Here is a 21,244-nt window from a genome sequence, read left to right on the forward strand (position 1 = left end):
GTCTAAGTATGGATTTGAGCCCATCTTCTTATCTCCAGGTCCATGAGTTGGCTTCCTAGCTACCTCATGAATGACTTCTACATATATTGAGAAATATGATGGTAAGCTAGATAGCTATTTATTCTTCATCTCAGGAAGAACTGTGTTCAAATTCTGACACTTTTGGTGCTCTGGGTATCTTTCTAAGACTACAAATTGCAGACATGTCTAATCTGCATTGGCAGAAAGAGTTTGCTTATCTGGAAGTTTATTTCAGTACCATCGCAGGACCAATTTCTATCCTCATCTTTCTACATATAGATTGTTCAGTGGAAAAAAAAAACATTTGGCTATGAAATTAGAAAATACAGGCTCAAATTCTCTCTTTAGTGCTCAATATTGGGTGGGATATTATAGTCTCTTCATGGCCTAGTCATTTGGATTAGACACTCCTTGGAATCCCTTCTGGTTCAGGAGTTTTGATCACAAAATCTATTTTTGAGAAAATGAAGAGCATTAGAGGCTATGTAATTTAATACCCCATTTCACAGATGAATAAATAGAAGCCAAAGACACAAAAGGGGTTAGGAGCAAAATTTGGACATGAAATGAAAACCACTCAATTGTAAATGCTATGCTATATAATATTTCATAGTTACATAACATTTGAAAGTTGACAAAAACATTTTAGATACTGTTTTATTTTTCATTTAAAATGAAGAGTAATGCTGAGAGGTTAGATCTGTTATCTCATTTTTCAAATGAGAAAACAGATATTTAGTCAGTCAATAATTTGGGGGTATCAATAATAGTAAAGCAGAAAAGCTGTCTTACTTTCCTCATAGTATCCCCATAGTATGTTAAGTTTGGATTTTTTAAGCTTAATATGCTTTATTAATATTTTATCTATCCCTATGCTGAATCAATACAAACAAGAAAATAATAAATCAAGTCTTGATTTATAACTTGAATGTTTCCAGGCTACTAATATTTTAATAAAGCTTTTTATTTACAAAACATATGGCTGGGTAATTTTTCAACATTGACTCTTGCAAAACCTTTTGTTCCAAATTTTCCCCTCCTTCCCTCTCCCCTCTCCCCTTGCTGGCTGGTAGTCCCATACATGTTAAATATGTTAAAATATATGCTAAATCCAATATATGTACACATATTTATACAGTTATCTTACTGCATAAGAAAAATCAGATCAAGAAGGAAGAAAACAAAACTGAGAAAGAAAACAAAATGCAAGCAAACAACAACAGAGAGAGTGAGAAGAATGCTATGTTGTGGTCCACATTCAGTTCCCATTGTACTCTCTCTGGGTGTAGATGACTCTCTTCATAACTGAACAAGTAGCACTGGTTTGAATCATCTCATTGTTGAAGAGAGCCACATCCATTAGAATTGATCATTGTATAGCCTTATTGTTGCCATGTATAATAATCTTCTGGGTCTGCTAATTTCACTTAATATCAGTTTATGTAAGTATATCCAGGCCTTTCTGAAATTGTCCTGGTGGCCATTTCTTACAGAAAAATAATATTCCGTAAGATTCATAAACCATAATTTATTCATCCATTTTCCAACTGATAGGCATCCACTCAGTTTTCAGTTTTTTGCCATTATGAAAGGGGCTGCCACAACCATTTTTGTATATGTGGGTTCCTTTCCCTCATTTAAGGTCTCTTTGAGATATAGGCCTGGTAGAAATACTGCTGGATCAAAGGTATGCACAGTTTGATAACTTATTGAGCATAGTTCCAAATTGCTCTCCAGAATGATTGGATCCATTCACAGTTCCATTAACAATGTATCAGTGTCCCAGTTTTCCTACATTCCCTGCAAGATTGGTCATTATCTTTTCATATCATTTAAGCCAATCTTACAGGTGTGTAGTGGTATCTCAGCATTGTCTTAATTTGCATTTCTTTGATCAATAGTGATTTGAAGCACCTTTTCATATAACTACAAATAGTTTCAATTTCTTATTGTGAAAATTGTCTGTTCATTTCCTTTGACCATTTATCAATTGGGGAATTACTTGAACTATTATAAATTTGAGTCAATTCTCTACTCATGAGGCCTTTCTCAAAACCTTTTAATGTAGAAATGTTTTCCCAGTTTATTGCTTATCTTCTAATCTCATCTGCATTTGTTTTGTTTGTACCAAAATGTTTTAATTTAATATAATCAAAATTATATATTTTGTGATCAATAATGATCTCTAGTACTTCTTTGGTCACAAATTTATTCCCCCTCCACAGATGGAAGAGGTAAACTATCCTATGTTCTTCTAAAGTGTTTATAATATCAGTCTTTATGTCTAGATCCTAAACCCTGTAATGTCTGGGCTAGTTTTCTAGTCTGATTTCGAACTCTACCACACATTTACTGGAATCTGCCTTGAGTCTGCTCATTTCAAGTCTTCTCAACCCTTATATACCTCAGTATAATTACATCACTATAGCACACTGAGCATGTGTCAACTGTAGAACCATTGCTTCATCATACTATGTTCTAAGTATATGTGAACTAGAGAACCATCATCTCACCAATCACACTGAGTTAAGAGGCTGCAAGTGTCTTTGCTTCAAGTATACTTTTCTCGGAGATCCCCAATATCTGTGGTCCTCTACAAACCTAATTCGATCTTATCTTGGTGTACGGTGTTAGCTGTGAACCTAACCTATTCCACTGATCAACTAATTTAATTCTTAGCAAGTTCCAAATGGTTTTGATCACCACTGCTTTATAATATAGTTTTAGATCTGTACAGCTAAGCCATCTTCATTTGATTTTCTTTTCATTAATTCCCTTGAAATTCTTTACCATTTGTTCTTCCAGATGAATTTTGTTGTAAATTTTTTCTAGGTCAGTAAATTAATTTCTTGGGAATTTGATTGGTATAGCATTAAATAAATACATTAATTTAGGTATTATTGCCACATTTATATTTGTTCAACCTATCCAAGAGCACTTGATATTTTTCCAACTGCTTAGATATGACTTTATTTGTGTGCAAAGTGTTTTGTAGTTTGGCTCTTATAGTTCCTGACCCTCCTCTGGCAGATAGACTCCCAAATATTTTATCCTATTGACAGTTATCTAATTTTGGATTCTAATTAAAAATCTCTGTGATTCTGGTTCAAATAAATATTAAATAAGGCCAATAAATATTTAACAAGTGCCTCTCTGGGAGATACTCACATGTGGATAGGTAAATCTGGAAATATATGCATGTATGTGCATGTGTACACACATGTATGTATACATATGTGCACATATGTACACATAGAGAAACTTGCATTCTTTCAAATATACTCTCCATGACTTTTTAAAATCTAGACAGTCAATTAAAAAATCTGGAAATATATTTATATATGTGCATGTGTATATATATGTATGTATGTGTACATACATTATGTTGTATGCATACATAATATGTATGCATACACACAGAGAAACTGGAATTCTTTCAAATGTACTCTCCATGACTTTCTTAAATCGAGACGGTCAATTAAAAAAAAATCAGGCTTCAATTTGTAGTGTAAGCCAATTTTTGAGGTATAGTTTATTCACATTGAAAATTTAACAATCAGTTCTCAGAATTTAATTCAATTTGGCTCTAGCATACTACTATATGGATCCAAACTCTGAAGCAATAAATAAAACCTTGGTCTCTTTCTCATGATTGACGGTTCAATCTTTGATAGCTCATCATGAAACTAAAGGAATAATCCTGAATTCATCCTCTGATTATTTTATTTATGTTTTAAATTAGTCATTTCATTTCTGTGGAACTCAATTTTTCTCATATTCAAATGACTCATAGATCTAAATCTAAAAAGGACATCATAGATAATCTAGACTGTTCTCATTTTAGATAAGGAAATCGAGTCCTAGAAATGTTCTGTGATTAGTAAAAAGCATAGTGTATTTGGCCCCAATCTTCTTATTCCAAATTCTAAGCTCTTCCCTCCATACCAGTTTGTCACATATCTCAATTTGTCATTACTCTCTTCAGATCATAGATTCTCTGTATTCCTTTAAGAGTCATCTTATAGAAAATGTGGGAAAACGAGAACACTAAGGCATTATTGGTGAAGCTGTGAAGTTATCCAACCATTTTGAAGAGCAATTTGGAATTATGCCCAAAGGGCTATAAAATTTGCCAGACCTTTAATACAGCGTTACCATCATTAGGCCTATATCTCATAGGGATCCTAAAAAGGGGAAATGATTTGCATGTGATAAATATTTATAACAGCTCTTTTTGTAGTGACAAAGAATCAAATATTAAGGAGATGCTCATCAGTTCCTCACAATTTCTGGTATATGAATGTAATGAAATGCTATTGTTCTATAAGAAATGATGAGCCACCAGATTTCAGAAAAACTTGAAAAACTTACATGTACCAATGATGAATAGAGTGAGCAGAAGCAGGAAAATATTAGACATAGTGACAGCAATATTGCATGATGACCAGTTCTGATAGACTTAGCTCTTTTCAGCCATATAATGATCCCAGATAGTTTCAAAAGACTCATGATAGAAAATTCTATCCACAGGCTGCAAAAGAACTATGGAAACTGAATGCAAATCTCAGAATACTATTTGCACTTTTTTTTTTCTTATGGTTTTTACCTCTTGTTCTGATTTAACAATGTGACTAATATGGAAATATGTTTAACATGATGGCATAACATAATCTATATCAGATTGTTTGCTCTCATGGGAAACAAGGAGAGAAGGGAGCAAGGAGGAAAAAATTGGAACTCATAATCTAACAAAAAAAAAGAATGTTAAATATAATGTAATTAGAATCTAGAAGATGTATAGAAGAATTGCACATGTTTAATATATACTGGATTACTTGATTTCTAAGGGAATGGGTAGTAGGAAGGGAAGGAGAACATTTTGGAATAGAAGGTTTTGCAAGAGTGAATGTTGAAAACTATCTTTGCATATATTTTGAAAATAAAAAGTCATTATTTAAAAAATGCAATTAGAAAAATATTAAGTACAGAAAAAAGTCAATTCATATCTCACATGCAAAATATAGATTTGTATGGACATATGCATACACATATATTTATATGTAAATGTATTGGGCATATATTATTCATTTATATATATATACTTACACAATATACATATAGACAGTGATAAAATTCATATTCTCTTCAGTTTGTTATCTATAATCTTCCCCATGAACATGTGAGCATCTTGATAGCAACAATTATAGGTATACCTTTCTGTCTCCAGTATTAACATGGTGCTTAATTCTAACTAAATAATAGACACATGAAAAATGTTTATTGACTTCCTTCCTTTCTTCCTTCCTTTCTTCCTTCTTTCCTCCCTTCTTCCCTTCCTTTTTTTCCTTTTTTATTTTTCCCTTCCTACATATCAACAAAACCTACAATGGTGTCTGATATATAATATTCATTTGATTAACATTGGTTGAATTTGATTCTTCCAGAATAAGCTGAAGGCAGTCCCACAAGAACTTCTTTCTTTCCCTCCAGCAAAATCTACCTGATATCTCTCATCCTAAAAGACAGTCACTTAAAAAAAGGAAAAAGAAAGAGAGGAAAAAAAAATCCTTTAGCAAAACCTGTGAGCCATGAATAAAATATTTTAGAATCTAATTCAGCATATGACTGGTCCAGCCCCTAGACCAGCCCTGTCTTCTTAAGCTTTACACAATTTATAATGGCACAAAGGAGATTTATTGAGTGGGCTAGGATTAAATATTCTGCTTCAGGACAAGGAAACCTCAGGTTATATTCTTATAGGGAAAATTGCATGGGCTACCTGAATTACAAAACAGTCTAATACCTCTATCTGAAATAAGCCAGTGCAGTCTCATATGACTTCAACTATTTGTCTCATGCTTCCACAGAAAGCACATTATCAAATCTCTTATAATCCCATAACTCACTGAAAGTTCTTTGCTTATTCTGGCACATTTTGAAGATAAAGAAAGCATCTGTCAAGTACTTTTACACACATTAAAATATCTCTGAATAATAATCATCAAACTATCTTAAACAAACACACACATACACACACATCACCATCAGTATCAGCACAAACAGCATTACCAAATAGCATTTCTCCTTCCATTCTTCTGGATTTTAATTGTTTAGAAAAAAATCACAAGCAATATTCCTCTAGCTTCCTCCATCTTTTGTTGGTCTTATAAAATATGGACAGTTCTCTTTTCATTCAAAATTTAAAAAGATTTTTGACACATCTCTGTTGTCTAATATGAAAGTCTAAAAGAAGCATTCTAGTAAGTTTCAAGATATTTCTATTGTGTTCTATAACAAGGTTGTGTCTATGAGATGCCAAATTATATGAATAAACCAAGAACTCTGTCCAATAGTAGGAGTTATCTTTCATTTGTTGCTGAACATCTTTTCTGATGTCTGCTACTTAGTGTTATGTTTAATTATGATACATTAAACAAAATAATTTGGAGAAGTGGGGACAAATTAAAACCATAAATACAAATGCTATTTTCATACAAACATATTGACTCTGTTACTTTGGGCAAATTACATAGTCTCTCAGTGTCCCTTAACCCCTCAGGGCTTCTAAAATTGTATTCTGCAGCAAAAGTGTCAACTTATAATAGCAAAGGGGAAGGGAATAAATATTTACATAGTCCCTACAAGATGGTAGACATTATGCTAAATGTATTTTATAAATATTCTCTTGTTTAATTTTCACAACAATCTTGGAAAGTAGATGGTATTATGTGCCCCATTTTACTGTTGAAGAAACTGAGGCAAACAAAAGATTAATGATTTAATCTGATCACACAGTGTCTGATGATGACAGATTTTGAACTCAGGTCTTCCTGATATCATTGCCCCATCTAGCTGTGGGTGTGGACATTTTCTTACTTGGGAAAGATTCATAGCAATGAAATTATAAGCCTATTATTTTGTACACAGTATATTTCATTTCATTTTTCATGAACTCATGGAGGACTTTCAGATTTTTCTGAGAGCATCCTGCTTATCCTTCTTATAGAACAATAGTATTCCAGCATAATAACATATACATTTTATTCAACCATTCCCCAATTGATGGGCACCCCCACAAGTTTCAATTTTTTACACTGAGAAAAGAATATTTCTGTATATATAGGTACTTTTCCTTTTTAAAAAATCACTTTTTGGATTTATGCCTAGTAGTAACATTGTTAGAACATGATTTTATGGCCCTCTGTACATGGTTAACATATTTTAATATTTTTTTTTAAATTGGGGAATGGCTCTTTTAAATAAATTTGACTTAGTTCCTTTATACATTTGAGAAAAGAGATCTTCATTTAAGAAACTTGCTTCAAAATTGTTTTCACAATTATTTTTGCTAACTATATTCCCCCTTCCTTATTTATTCTATTCTCTCTCTGTCCCTTTCTGTCCCTCTTCTATTACCCTGTCCCTACTCAAAATCGTTTTTCTTCTGATCACCCCTTCACCAATGTCCCTTCCCTTCTATCACCCTCCTACTTTCTCATATCCTCTTCCCCTTTTACTTTTCTGGAGGGTAAAATAGATCTCAATACTCATATTGAGTGTGTAATGTTATTTATCCTTTGAGCCAGTTCTGATGAGAGTAAGGCTCTCTCAGTTTTCCTTACCACCGCTCCGTTTCCCTTCTACTGTAAAAGTATTTCCTTGCCTCTTTTATGGCAGATAATTTATGTCATTCCTTCATTCCCTTTCCCTTTCTTCCTATACATTATTTTCCAATTTCTTTTTAATTTTTTTGGTTAGGTAGACCAATAATTTTTAAATTATCTTTCCTGAATCTATTTTCCAAGCCAATTTTTTTCCAATAAAATATTTTACAATTTTTTTCACTTTTTGCATTCTTTGCTTTGATTTTACTGTTTCTTGATTTCTCATGAAATCATTAACTTCCATTTACTCCATTCCATTTTTCTAGAATTATTTTACTCAGTAAGCTTTTATATCTCCTTTGCCAATTGACTGATTTACCTTTTTAAAGGATTCTTCTCATTAGATTTTTGTATTTCCTTCTGCATCATTTTTATTTTTCTTCCCAGTTTTTCATCTACTTCTCTTACTTGATTTTCAAAATTCCTTTTGAGATCTTCCATGGCCTGAGGCCAATTTTTACTTTTCTTGGAGGCTTTGGATATAGGAACTCTGACTTTGTTAACTCCTTCTGAGTATACCTTGATCTTTCTTGTCATAATAGCAATTTTCTAAGATAAGAATCTTTTTTTCTCTTGTTTGCTCATTTTCTCATATTACTTGGTTCTTAACTTTTTGAGTTATTTTCAAGGTGGAGTCTGTAATGTTAAAAGCTTCTTTTGTTTATTTGTTTGTTCATTCATTTGTTTGTCCGTTCATTCATTTATTTTTAGCACACTACCTAATGAATGATATTGGGAGAGAAAAATCAGATCAAAAGGGAAAACCATGGGAGAGAGTAAAAAACAGAAAAAATGAAGTGAACATATTATGTGTTGATTTACATTCAGTCTTGTTAGTTCTTTTTCTGTATGCATATGGCATTTTCTGTCTAAAGTCTATTGGGATTATTTTGAATTGCTGAGTCACTGAGAAGAACCAAGTCTTTTATAGTTGATCATCACACATTCATGCTGTTGTCCCAAGCTTTAGGGTTTTGTGCAATTGGTTCTAGAAATGCTTCTAGGTTCTTGTCCATAAGTACTTTTTGCTGCCCTGAAACTGTAAAGAAGGTTCTAGCTGTTGTGGCTATAAGTTTGAGTGTGCTAAAGCAACAGAATCCTTCTTCAGTAAAAACAAAAACAAAAACAACAATAACAACAACAACAACAACGAAAAACCCTCCAGTGAGCTAAGGCCTTCGGAATCTGTGACTTTTACCACTTCAGCTGCTTGCTTCTGTTTTGATGGTTTCCCCAGGCCTTCTAACTCAAATGACCTAAGCCTTTATTGCTGAACTTCCAAGTCATCTTTGTATATATCTGGGCTGAAGTCTGGAAACTGCCAATGATACCACTGATTCAGAAGCCCCAAAGTCTCCTCCTCCTTTGTTGGTGACTGGGAAGGGACAGAGGCCTATGCTGCTACTATATTGGACTCCCACCCTGATGCCACAGACCTTTCCTGCTGACCTTCCGAGTTGTCTTCATCTGGAAAATCATTCTACTCTATCTCTAAAATTTGTTTAGAATCATTATTTGAAGAGATCTGGAGGGATTTGGGAGAGAGTTCAAGCAAGTCACTGCCTTTTCTTTGCCTCCTCCCTCTCCCATCTCTGCATTCCTTGCGATGTTTGAGTATTATGGAAAAAATGAAAGGTAACTGAATCACAAAATTGTGGAATTGGAGCTGATGTGGGCTTTGAAGGTTATCAATGCTATTTCTTTTTCCAAATGAGGAAATAGACATGGAATGATGCAATGACTTTGTTAATATAAATTGAATAATACTAGAAGAACTGAGACTCAAATACAAATGGTCTAGATTAAAATTGACTGTTTTGTAAGTGAATGTAAATGGTAGAGGAGAGTAAGGGATAGAGAGCAACTGAATCTCATGTTGCCAGATCTCAGAGTGTGGGCATATTGGCCCAAAATGGAACTGAGTCAAATGTGGTAAGGAGTTCCATAGAAGGAACTGCAACTTTCAGTTTGGGGAAAAGAAGGCTGAACACACTCAGAAGAACTGTCTTAAAATATTTAAAGGATTAGATTTTTTTCTGTTTGGTCCTATAGTACACAAGTAGAAATAATAAATAGAAGTTTTAAAGAGGCAAATTTGGACTGGAAGTAGGAAAAACAGTAACAATGTTTTCTAAAATTAGAAAGAGAAGTCTTATCAGAGTCTTATCCATAGAAAGCAGGATGGGACTTGAACAACTACTTTAATGGCATGCTGAAAAGCTAATTCACAAGCAAATGTAAATTAAACCTCAAGGCCTCTGTGGTGCTATCTAACACTGAGAGTATCTGAAGTGACTGCTATATACAGGGAAGTTAGTGGTAGGATTAATGATGGAGCTGAGAAATTGCCTAGTGGTAGGTAGAATAAAATAGAGTGAAATCATCAGAGAGTAGATGATCATGCTGTGAAATAAGAGATTAGAGATTTCATCAGAAGCAGCTTCCCTGGAAGCTTCAGCTATGCTATTTCCATTTGAGCCAGTATCTTTTCATTCTCCTCACTAGAAAAATAGACCCTGCCCCTGTAATAATACTGTTTTGATTAAGTCAGCTTTTATATTTTTTATTTTCCATTACAGATCTAATCAAGGTTCATACACACACACAAACACATACACACACACACACACACACACACACACACACACACACACACTTACACTGCTTAGAAACAACCATTCCACCTTGAATGTGTAGCCTCTTTCTGAACTCCTTTCTATATTTTCTTTTTGTATTAGAATACAAGTTCTTTTGAGTTCTAGTACTCTTGTCCTATTTGCTTGTATTGAAATCTATCATTTTATATAGTCCCTGTGCATTATTTAGTGATTTCAGTTGTGTTCAACTCTTCATTACTCCATTTGGGGTTGTTTTGACAAGGATACTGGATTAGTTTGCCACTTATTTCTACAGATCATTTTATAGATGAGGAAACTGAGAGAAATAAGGCTAAGTGAATTGCTCAAAATCACACAGTCTTTGAACTCAGGAAAGTGAATCTTCTTGATGCCAAATCCAGCACTCTACCATCTATCTATCTATTATGTATGTATGTATGTATGTATGTATGTATCTATCTATCTATCTATCTACCTGCCACTTATCTATATGATGGCTCTTCCCATGCCATATAAGAAAAGTGAGAACTTTGAATACAAGATAATAGAAAGTTGTTCCAAGATTTTAACAGAGAGATTGTAAGAACATCCCAGACTACTAATTGTTATCCAGTTAGATCTTTGGAGTTTTTGCAAGAGGGCTTAAATGACTTTGTATAATAAATAAATAGTGTACATACAATAGCATGTATACTATTTCCAAATAAGGAATAGTGGAGGGACTTTTAGAGGAATAGAAAAAAAAAAAGGAATAAAAGGATAAAGGGAGAAGATAGCATAGCAGAAATAGAGTAAAAGGAGAATCTGAGAAGGAAATAATAAAAAATAAAAGGAGAAATTCACAAATAATTTATAACTTTGAATGTGAATAGGATGAACCTTCTGTGGACTAAAAAATATTGTTCGTTTCTTTCCAAATCCTTATAGACGCAATTGTGATTAATAAAATACATTTTGAGAAAAAAAAATATATAGTAGCATTTTGTCATGTATTTTCTCAGTTGACAATAATACTACCTTAATCAAGGTAGACATTAAGCAAGTCATTAAGGTCAATTGTAAAAGGAGTGCATTTTCATGAGATAATCTATAAAGTCTTTAGTTTCCTCATATGTAAAAAAAAAAAAAAAAAAGTCTGGAACCAAATCATCTCTGGAGTCCCTTTCAAGCACTTGTATGACCTTTTTTATTATTATTACAACTTAAATATTACTGCTGTGACCATTCTTTTTAATGTTAAAATAGATACTAAATCTGACACATGAAGAGATGTAATTGGCCCTCTGTTCATTTTGCAAATAAGGAACCAAAGAGCACAGAGGTTAAGTATATTGCCCAAAATGATGGTAGGCTTTCTTTCAAATCCAGGACTCTAATCATTAAACCAGTCTCTCAAAATCATAACAAAACAAAAAGGTAGAAACCAATGAAAACTAAGCATTTTTTAAGCCTTTTGATATTATTACAGAAATAGTTGAATCATTTTTTTTTCTTGTAATGCTACATAGAAGTTTAAGGAAAGTAACTTTGAAGACAGTTTGAAAGAAAGTGACCTTTTAGCAGACAATCAGTGGTGATCAGTTTGGCCATCTTTCCCTGCAGGGGAATTCTTACTTTCCCAGAGTGCATCCAACACTAGTTTAATATGTCACAAAAGTGGCAAAAGGAAATAATGGGGTCATACCCAAGTCTATTACTCAGGAATAATAGAAAAAATCTCCCATAAATTAAAAGAATAATACTGCATTAACAAAGCCCACAACCCCTGCTTCCTTTCAGTTTTTTTCCTACTGTACATAGCTATTTGCCCAGCTGGGGAGGGACCAAATAGACTGAAATTCACCTTTGGTGAAGGATGCATCAAAAAAGGTAAGATTAAATTTGGTGATATCGACAACCACCTTGCTCTTCAGATGTGTGTTTTGGGAATGGCAATTAGAAGGTTTTGTTAATCTCAGTGTCTGAGATTATGATTATTTCTGTTGTCATCCTATTACATCCTGTTACAGTTATTTATATATATCAAAGCAGTAGATATGGCTGCAAGTCTGACACCTGATATTTGGATGTAGGAATAGATGAATGAGTAGTGTAAATGTTGAATAAATGAATGAAAAATTATTTATTAAGAATTTACAATGTGCCAAAAACTGTGCTAAATTCTAGGAATAAAAATAGAAATCATAAGACAGTTTCTTCTGTAAAGAGAATAATATTTTATTTGTTGGAGATAGAACTTAGAGTTCAGCTGCCAAGCAGATGGATAGCCCAGAAATCATAACCATTCAATGAGGAAGTAGACTTCAAAACATAGGTTTTTATAGGGTACATCAATACCATAGATATCAGTTCCTGATTGATACCGTGGTTTATAAGAAAGAGAAATGTTTTAATATTCAATGATAGGAGGAAGAGAGAGATTGTCAGTCCTCTATCTCACTTGAAGGATTACAATTGGTTACTCATAAATCATCCAAACAACCACTCATATCATTTTCCCTGTCCATCTCTTCCCTGGGTAAGAACAGCTTTCAAGTTGGGAGGAGAAATATAGACAACCTGTGTGACCTTGGGCAAGCCATTCAATGTTCAAAGCCTCTGTGTCTTCATCAATACAATAGAAGGAATGATATATTTATTATCAAGTTGTTATTTCCTATTCAAATTCAATACAATTCAGTTTAATGAGCATGTTAATATCTTCAATACTTTGAAAGATCAACACAAGATTAGTTTTGCTAGGGACACTACAAAATATTGGATTAGTGTAACAAACTATTTTGGAATCAGATAATCTAGTTTCTAATTTCATATCTGCTACTTGCTATCTTTGACCTTAAGGTTGATGCACGTGTTATAATAGCCATCTCAGTTTCTAGAGGTACCAAAGGAAAGTGTGTAAGAAAAAGGATATTAGATTAACCATGAAATTGAAGGTCTATGAGCCATTGTACTGACTTCATTGTTTTATGCTTGTAATCTGGACAATCTATGAGGACCATGGCAGGAAACTGAATCACTTCCATTTGAATTGTCTAGGAGAGACTCTGAATGTCTCATGACAGAACAAGATATCAGACACTGAAGTTCTTTCTCAAACTTAACTCCCAAGCATTGAAACTCTAGTGCAGAGAACACAATTCTGATGGTCTGGCTGCGTTGTTCAAAGGTCAAATATACACGTGTCAAAAAAGAATATTTTATGGGGAATTCACACAGCACAAGCACTCACAAGGTGCTCAAAAATGATAAAAAGTCTCACGGTCTCTCTTAAGAACTTTTGCAATTGAGAGGGGCGGAGCCAAGATGGCTGAGAAGATACACACCACTGTGTAAGCTCCTTTCTTCCCTCACAACAAACTAGATTTAATCAGCCTCAGAAATAGCGTTGGACTGATAGAATCCACAAGGACTGGAAGCACAACTTAACAGCTGAAGAGAATCTGGAGTTTCAGCAGGAAAGGTCAGCTCCCAGGGGAGGAAGAAGAGAGGCCAGTGCAGACGGTGGGGTAGTGGCACACTGCGCCGGTTGCGCTGGGGAGGGCTCTGGGATCAGAGAATCCACTGACATGAAAGAATCTGGCACAGGCAGTTAGCTCTTCTCTGCTTATAAAACAGCAGTTCAGAAGAGAAATCTAAGCAACTTTAAAATTTAAAACAAGATTGGATCTTCCTGGATCCCAGGGGTGACTCAGCAGCTCTCTGGCACTTGGACACAGGCAATCCAGGCTTTCACCTGGGGGTTGTTAAGAGATTGAAGAGTGGGCGGGGCGGTAACTCATAGTGCCTGGCTCAGCTGAAGGCTGTGGAACGGAAGTCCCAAAGAAGCTGAACCTTTGAACTAGGGACAGCGGTTTCTGGCAGACACTTCCCAGTTTGAGCACAGGGGATTTTCACATCACCTGCTGCAGACATCCACGCCCCACCAGGACACATAGGCTAGGCTTTGAGTCGCCTTTACTGTTCAGACTCAAACCTCAGGGAACCCGCTAGAACACAGCGCCCTCAGGGCACAGCAGTGCTGATCACCTCTGAGGCACTTCCAGGGAGGGGGTGGGGAACTCTCTCCCAGAGCTCTCTCTTAGCTCAGGCACAGGGGACGCTGCATCCATCCAGTCTGGGAGGAAGTGGTAAAGAAATAAATAAATAATTTCCTACCCCAGGGACAGACCCCAAAAGATTTTTTAAGTATGAGCAAGCAGCCCAAAAAAACCATAGATTCCTTCTACACAGAGAAAGAGCGGGTATCCAACCCCGAGGAAGTTAACAGCAGAGAGTCAGCAGATAACAACCTAAAGGGGAACGATTCCTGCCCCCCATCACATAACTCTCTCCATGAAGAGAATATTAAAAAATTAAGAGAGTTTGAAGAAAAATGGGGAAAGGAAAGAGAAGCTATGATAGAGAATAACAACATCCTGAAATTGGAGTTGGAAAAAATAAAGAATTCACAGGAGATGCAGGGAAACAAAATTTGTGAATTAGAAAAGGTAAAAAAAATCACAGGAAAATAGGATTTCTGAATTGGAAAAGATAAAAAAGTCTCAAGAAAATAAGATTTCTGAATTGGAAAAAGAAAATAATTCTCAAAAAAAAAAATTAGGGAAATGGAAAAAAATTCAATAGAGCAAAATAATTCATTTAAAAACGAAATTGGCAGTTACAAAAAGAACTAAAAACTGTGAAAGAAGAAAATAACTCCTTAAAAGTCAGGATGGAACAAATAGAAATGAATGATTCACAGAGAACCCAAGAATCAGTCAAACAAAACAAAAAAAATGAGAAGTTGGACAACAACGTCAAATACTTACTGGGAAAATCTATAGACCTGGAAAATACATCTAGGAGAGATAATCTGCGGATTATTGGACTTCCAGAAAACTATGACCAAAAAAAGAGTCTAGATTCTATTTTACAGGAAATTATCAAAGAGAACTGTCCAGAGATAATAGAAACAGAAGGGAAAGTAGATGTGGAAAGAATTCATCGAACTCCTTCTGAAATAGACCCTAAAAAAAGAACAGCATGGAATATTGTGGCTAAGCTGCAGAATTACCACACAAAGGAGAAAATCCTGCAAGCAGCTAGAAAAAAACAATTTAAATACCAAGGTGCCACAATAAGGGTCACCCAAGATCTGGCTGCCTCCACATTAAAAGATAGAAGGGCCTGGAACCTGATATTCCGAAAGGCAAAAGATCAAGGACTACAACCGAGAATGAACTACCCAGCTAAGTTTAGCATCTTTTTCCATGGAAGAAGATGGTCATTCAATGAAATAGAGGAATTCCATGTGTTTCTAAGAAAAAAACCAGACTTAAACAAAAAATTTGATCTACATCCAAAAGACTGAAGAGACACAGAAAAAGGTACACAGAACCCTTGAGAACTGTAACTCTGTTGTGGGTATATAGAAAGTACACATGGATAATTTGATTTTACTGATAAAAAAGAAAAAAAAAAGGAGGGGGTGTAGTAAAGGGAAGGGGGTAGTATCAGAAAAAGGGGAGGATGTGATAAAAAGAGGGAAATTACATCCCAGGAAGAGGAATAGAAAATACACCATATCTGAGGGAATTTAGAGACGGGGAGAATCATTGTGTAAATCTTACTCTCATCAGAAGAGGCTCAAAGAGTAAATAATTATCATATTTGTTTTTCAGAAAATTCTCTCTCACCTCATTAAAAGGGGGGAGAGGAAAAGGGAAAAGGAAAAGGAGAAAAAGGGAAGGGATGTGGAGGGAGGGGGGAGGGATACTAAAAAATAGGGGAGGGCTGTGTGTCACAAGGGGGGTCTAAAAATTAAATATTGGGGAAGGGGTTCAGGGGGGTCAAGGGAAAAAGCATAATTTGGGGATAATATGATGGTAGGAAATACAGAATTAGTAATTTTAACTGTAAATGTGAATGGGATGAACGCTCCCATCAAAAGGAGACGGATAGCAGACTGGATCAAAAATCAGAACCCTACAATATGTTGTTTACAGGAAACACACTTAAAGCAGGGAGATACATACAGAGTAAAGGTAAAAGGTTGGAACAGAGCCTATTATGCTTCAGGTAAAGCCAAAAAAGCAGGGGTAGCCATCCTTATCTCAGATCAAGCAAAAGCAGAAGTTGATCGAATTAAAAGAGATAAGGAAGGAAACTATATCCTGCTGAAAAGTAGCATAAATAATGAAGCCATATCAATACTAAACATATATGCACCAAGTGGTATAGCATCTAACTTTCTAAAGGAAAAGTTTAGAGAGTTGCAAGAAGAAATAGACAGTAAAACTATAATAGTGGGAGATCTCAACCTTGCACTCTCAGATTTAGACAAATCAAACCACAAAACAAACAAGAAATAAATTAAAAAAGTAAATAGAATATTAGAAAAACTAGGTATGATAGACCTTTGGAGAAAACTGAATGGCAATAGAAAGGAATATACTTTCTTCTCAGCAGTTCATGGATCCTATACAAAAATTGACCATATATTAGGACATAAAAATTTTAAAATTAAATGTAGGAAGGCAGAAATAATAAATGCCTTCTTCTCAGACCACAATGCAATAAAAGTTACATTCAGTAAAAAGTTAGGGATAAATAGACCAAAAAGTAATTGGAAACTGAATAATCTCATCTTAAAGAATGACTGGGTGAAAGAGCAAATTATAGAAACAATTAATAATTTCACCCAAGATAATAACAATGATGAGACATCATACCAAAATCTGTGGGATGCAGCTAAAGCAGTAATAAGGGGAAATTTTATATCTTTAGAGGCTTATTTGAAGAAAATAGAGAAAGAGAAGATTAATGAATTGGGCTTGCAACTTAAAAGGCTAGGAAAAGAACAAATTAAAAACCCCCAACCAAAAATTAAACTTGAAATACAAAAATTAAAAGGAGAAATCAATAATATTGAAAGTAAAAAAACTATTGAATTAATAAATAAAACCAAGATTTGGTTTTATGAAAAAGCCAATAAAATAGATAAACCTTTGGTAAATCTGATCAGAAAAAAGAAAGAGGAAAATCAAATTGTTAGTCTTACAAATGAAAAGGGGGATCTTTCCACCAATGAAGAGGAAATTAGAGAAATAATAAGGAGTTACTTTGCCCAAGTTTATGCCAATAAATTTGATAGCTTAAGTGAAATGGATGACTTCCTCCAAAAATATAGGCTTCCTAGATTAACAGAAGAGGAGATAAATTGCTTAAATAGTCCCATTTCAGAAAAAGAAACAGAACAAGTTATTAATCAACTCCCCAGGAAAAAATCCCCTGGACCAGATGGATTTACATGTTAATTCTACCAAACATTTAAACAACAATTAGCCCCAATGCTATATAAACTATTTGAAAAAATAGGGAATGAAGGAGTCCTACCAAACTCCTTTTATGACACAGACATGGTACTGATACCTAATCCAGGTCGATTGAAAACTGAGAAAGAAAATTATAGACCAATTTCCTTAATGAATATTGATGCTAAAATCTTAAATAAGATATTAGCAAAAAGACTTCAGAATATTATCTTCAGGATAATACACTATGATCAAGGAGGATTCATACCAGGAATGCAGGGCTGGTTTTATATTAGGAAAACTATTAGTATAATTGACCATATTAATAATCAAATTAATAAAAACCATATGATCATCTCAATAGATGCAGAAAAAGCATTTGACAAAATCCAACATCCATTCCTACTAAAAACTCTTGAGAGTATAGGAATAAATGGATTATTCCTTAGAATAATCAGGAGTATATATTTAAGACCATCAGTAAGCATAATATGCAATAGAAATAAACTGCATCCTTTGCCAGTAAGATCAGGAGTGACACAAGTTTGCCCACTATCACCATTACTATTCAATATAGTACTAGAAACGCTAGCCTCGGCAATAAGAGCTGAGAAAGAGATTCAAGGAATTAGAGTAGGAAATGAGGAAATCAAACTATCACTCTTTGCAGATGACATGATGGTATACTTAGAGAACCCCAAAGACTCTGCTAAAAAGCTATTACAAATAATTCAGACTTTTAGCAAAGTGGCAGGATACAAAATAAATCCACATAAATCCTCAGCATTCTTATAAATCACCAACAAAATGCAACAGCAAGAGATACAAAGAGAAATTCCATTCCAAACAAATGTTGAGAGTATAAAGTATTTGGGAATCCATCTACCAAAGAATAGTCGGGAATTTTATGAGAAAAATTACAAAACACTTGCCACAAAAATAAAGTCAGATTTAAATAATTGGAAAGACATTCAGTGCTCTTGTATAGGCCGAGCGAATGTAATAAAGATGACAATAATCCCCAAACTAATCTATTTATTTAGTGCTATACCAATCAGACTCCCAAGAAACTATTTTAATGACCTAGAAAAAATAACAACAAAATTCATATGGAAGAATAAAAGGTCGAGAATTGCAAGGGAACTAATGAAAAAAAAGTCAGAGGAAGGTGGTCTAAGTGTACCTGATCTAAAGCTATATTATATAGCAGCAGTCACCAAAACCATTTGGTACTGGCTAAGAAATAGAACGGTAGATCAGTAGAACAGATTAGATACAAAGGACAAAAAAGGGTACATCTATAGCAATCTAATCTTTGACAAACCCAAAGATACCAACATTAGGGACAAAAATTCATTATTCGGAAGAAACTGTTGGGAAAATTGGAAATTAGTATGGCAGAAATTAGATATGGATCCACACTTAACACCATATACCAAGATAAGATCAAAATGGGCCCATGATTTAGGGATAAAGAATGAGATCATAAATAGATTAGAGGAGCAGAGAATAGTCTACCTATCAGACCTGTGGAGGAGGAAGGAATTTATGACCAGAGGAGAATTAGAGATCATTATTGATCACAAAATAGAAGATTTTGATTACATCAAACTAAAAAGTTTCTGTACAAACAATACTAATGCAAACAAGATTAGAAGGGAAGTAACAAATTGGGAAAATATTTTTAAAAGTAAAGGTTCTGACAAAGGTCTCATTTCCAAAATATATAGAGAACTGACCCTGATTTATAGGAAACCAAACCATTCTCCAATTGATAAATGGTCAAGGGATATGAACAGACAATTCTCAGATGATGAAATTGAAACTATTTCCACTCATATGAAAGAGTGTTCCAAATCACTACTGATCAGAGAAATGCAAATTAAGACAACTCTGAGATACCACTACACACCTGTCAGATTGGCTAAGATGACAGGAACAAATAATGATGAATGTTGGAGGGGATGTGGGAAAACTAGGACACTGATACATTATTGGTGGAGTTGCGAAAGAATCCAGCCATTCTGGAGAGCAATTTGGAACTATGCCCAAAAAGTTGTCAAACTGTGCATACCCTTTGACCCAGCATTGCTGTTATTGGGATTATATCCCAAAGAAATACTAAAGAGTGGAAAGGGACCTGTATGTGCCAAAATGTTTGTGGCAGCTCTTTTTGTTGTAGCTAAAAACTGGAAGTTTTATGGATGTCCAGCAATTGGAGAATGGTTGGGTAAATTGTGGTATATGAAGGTTATGGCATATTATTGCTCTGTAAGAAATGACCAGCAGGAGGAATACAGAGAGGCTTGGAGAGACTTAAATCAACTGTTGCTGAGTGAAATGGGCAGAACCAGAAGATCACTATACACTTCAACAACAATACTGTATGAGGATGTATTCTGATGGAAGTGGAAATCTTCAACATAAGGAAGATCCAACTCACTTCCAGTTGATCAGTGATGGACAGAAATAACTACACCCAGAGAAGGAACACTGGGAAGCGAATGTATATTGTTAGCACTACTGTCTATCTACCCAGGTTACTTATACCTTCGGAAGCTGGTGATTAATGTGCAACAAGAAAATGGTATTTACACACATATATTGTATCCAGGTTATATTGTAACACATGTAAAATGTATGGGATTACCTGCCATCGGGGGGAGGGAATGGAGGGAGGGAGGGGATAATTTGGAAAAATGAATTAAAAAAAAAAAAAAAAAAAAAAAAAAAGAAACAAGGACACTGAGAGGCAGTTGCATTCTCTGACCTCTACACTGTGAGCCAGTTACATTGTCTGACTTTTCTCCTCTTCTCTCTTGGCTCCAGTTTATTTCACTCCCAGTCCACAAGCAACAGCTGTGTCAGTAAAGGCTACCTTGCAACTCCTTCAGATGTTATGATGCATAGCTGTTGAGGCTCTCAGAAAATTGACCTGCTCCTTCACCTATGCATGGTCCTTAAGAGAAATTAAATAACCTACTTTTAAAGATTTTCTTTCTCCCTCTTTCTCTCTACCTTTCTCTCCATCTACTTCTCTCTTTCTTTTTCTCTGTCTCTTTGTTCTTTGTCTGTCTGTCCGTCTGTCTCACACACACACACACACACACACACACACACACACACACACACATGCTTCCAAAGGAAAGAAAGAAATATGCCCTTTTTAACTAACCTTAAATAGCATGAAGTACCTGGGAATATACCTGCCAAGACAAATCCAAAAACTATGTGAACATAATTATAAAATATTTTTGTACAAATAATGTCAGATTTTTAAAATTTGGAGACATATCAATTGTTCATGAATGGGCAGAGTCAGTATAAAAAGTCAATTCTAACTAATATAACTTAATGACATCTCAATTAAATTACCAAAAAAAATTAAATTAGAATAAATTTGGAAGAAGAAAAGTTCAAGAATATCAAATGAATCAATGAAAAAAAAAAAAACTCTAAAGGAAGGTAATTTAGTAGTACCAAATTTTGAACTGTATTATAAGGCAGCAAATATCAAAACGATCTGTTACTAAGCAATAGAAAAACAGAACACTGGAATAGAATAGATATACATTACATAGTAGTAAATGATTATAGTGTCCTCATGTTTGACAAATGTAATTTAACTTTCTGGAATAAGATTCTA

The sequence above is a fragment of the Sminthopsis crassicaudata genome, chromosome 2 (genome assembly GCF_048593235.1).
Source record: "Sminthopsis crassicaudata isolate SCR6 chromosome 2, ASM4859323v1, whole genome shotgun sequence".
Classification (NCBI taxonomy): Eukaryota; Metazoa; Chordata; class Mammalia; order Dasyuromorphia; family Dasyuridae; genus Sminthopsis; species Sminthopsis crassicaudata.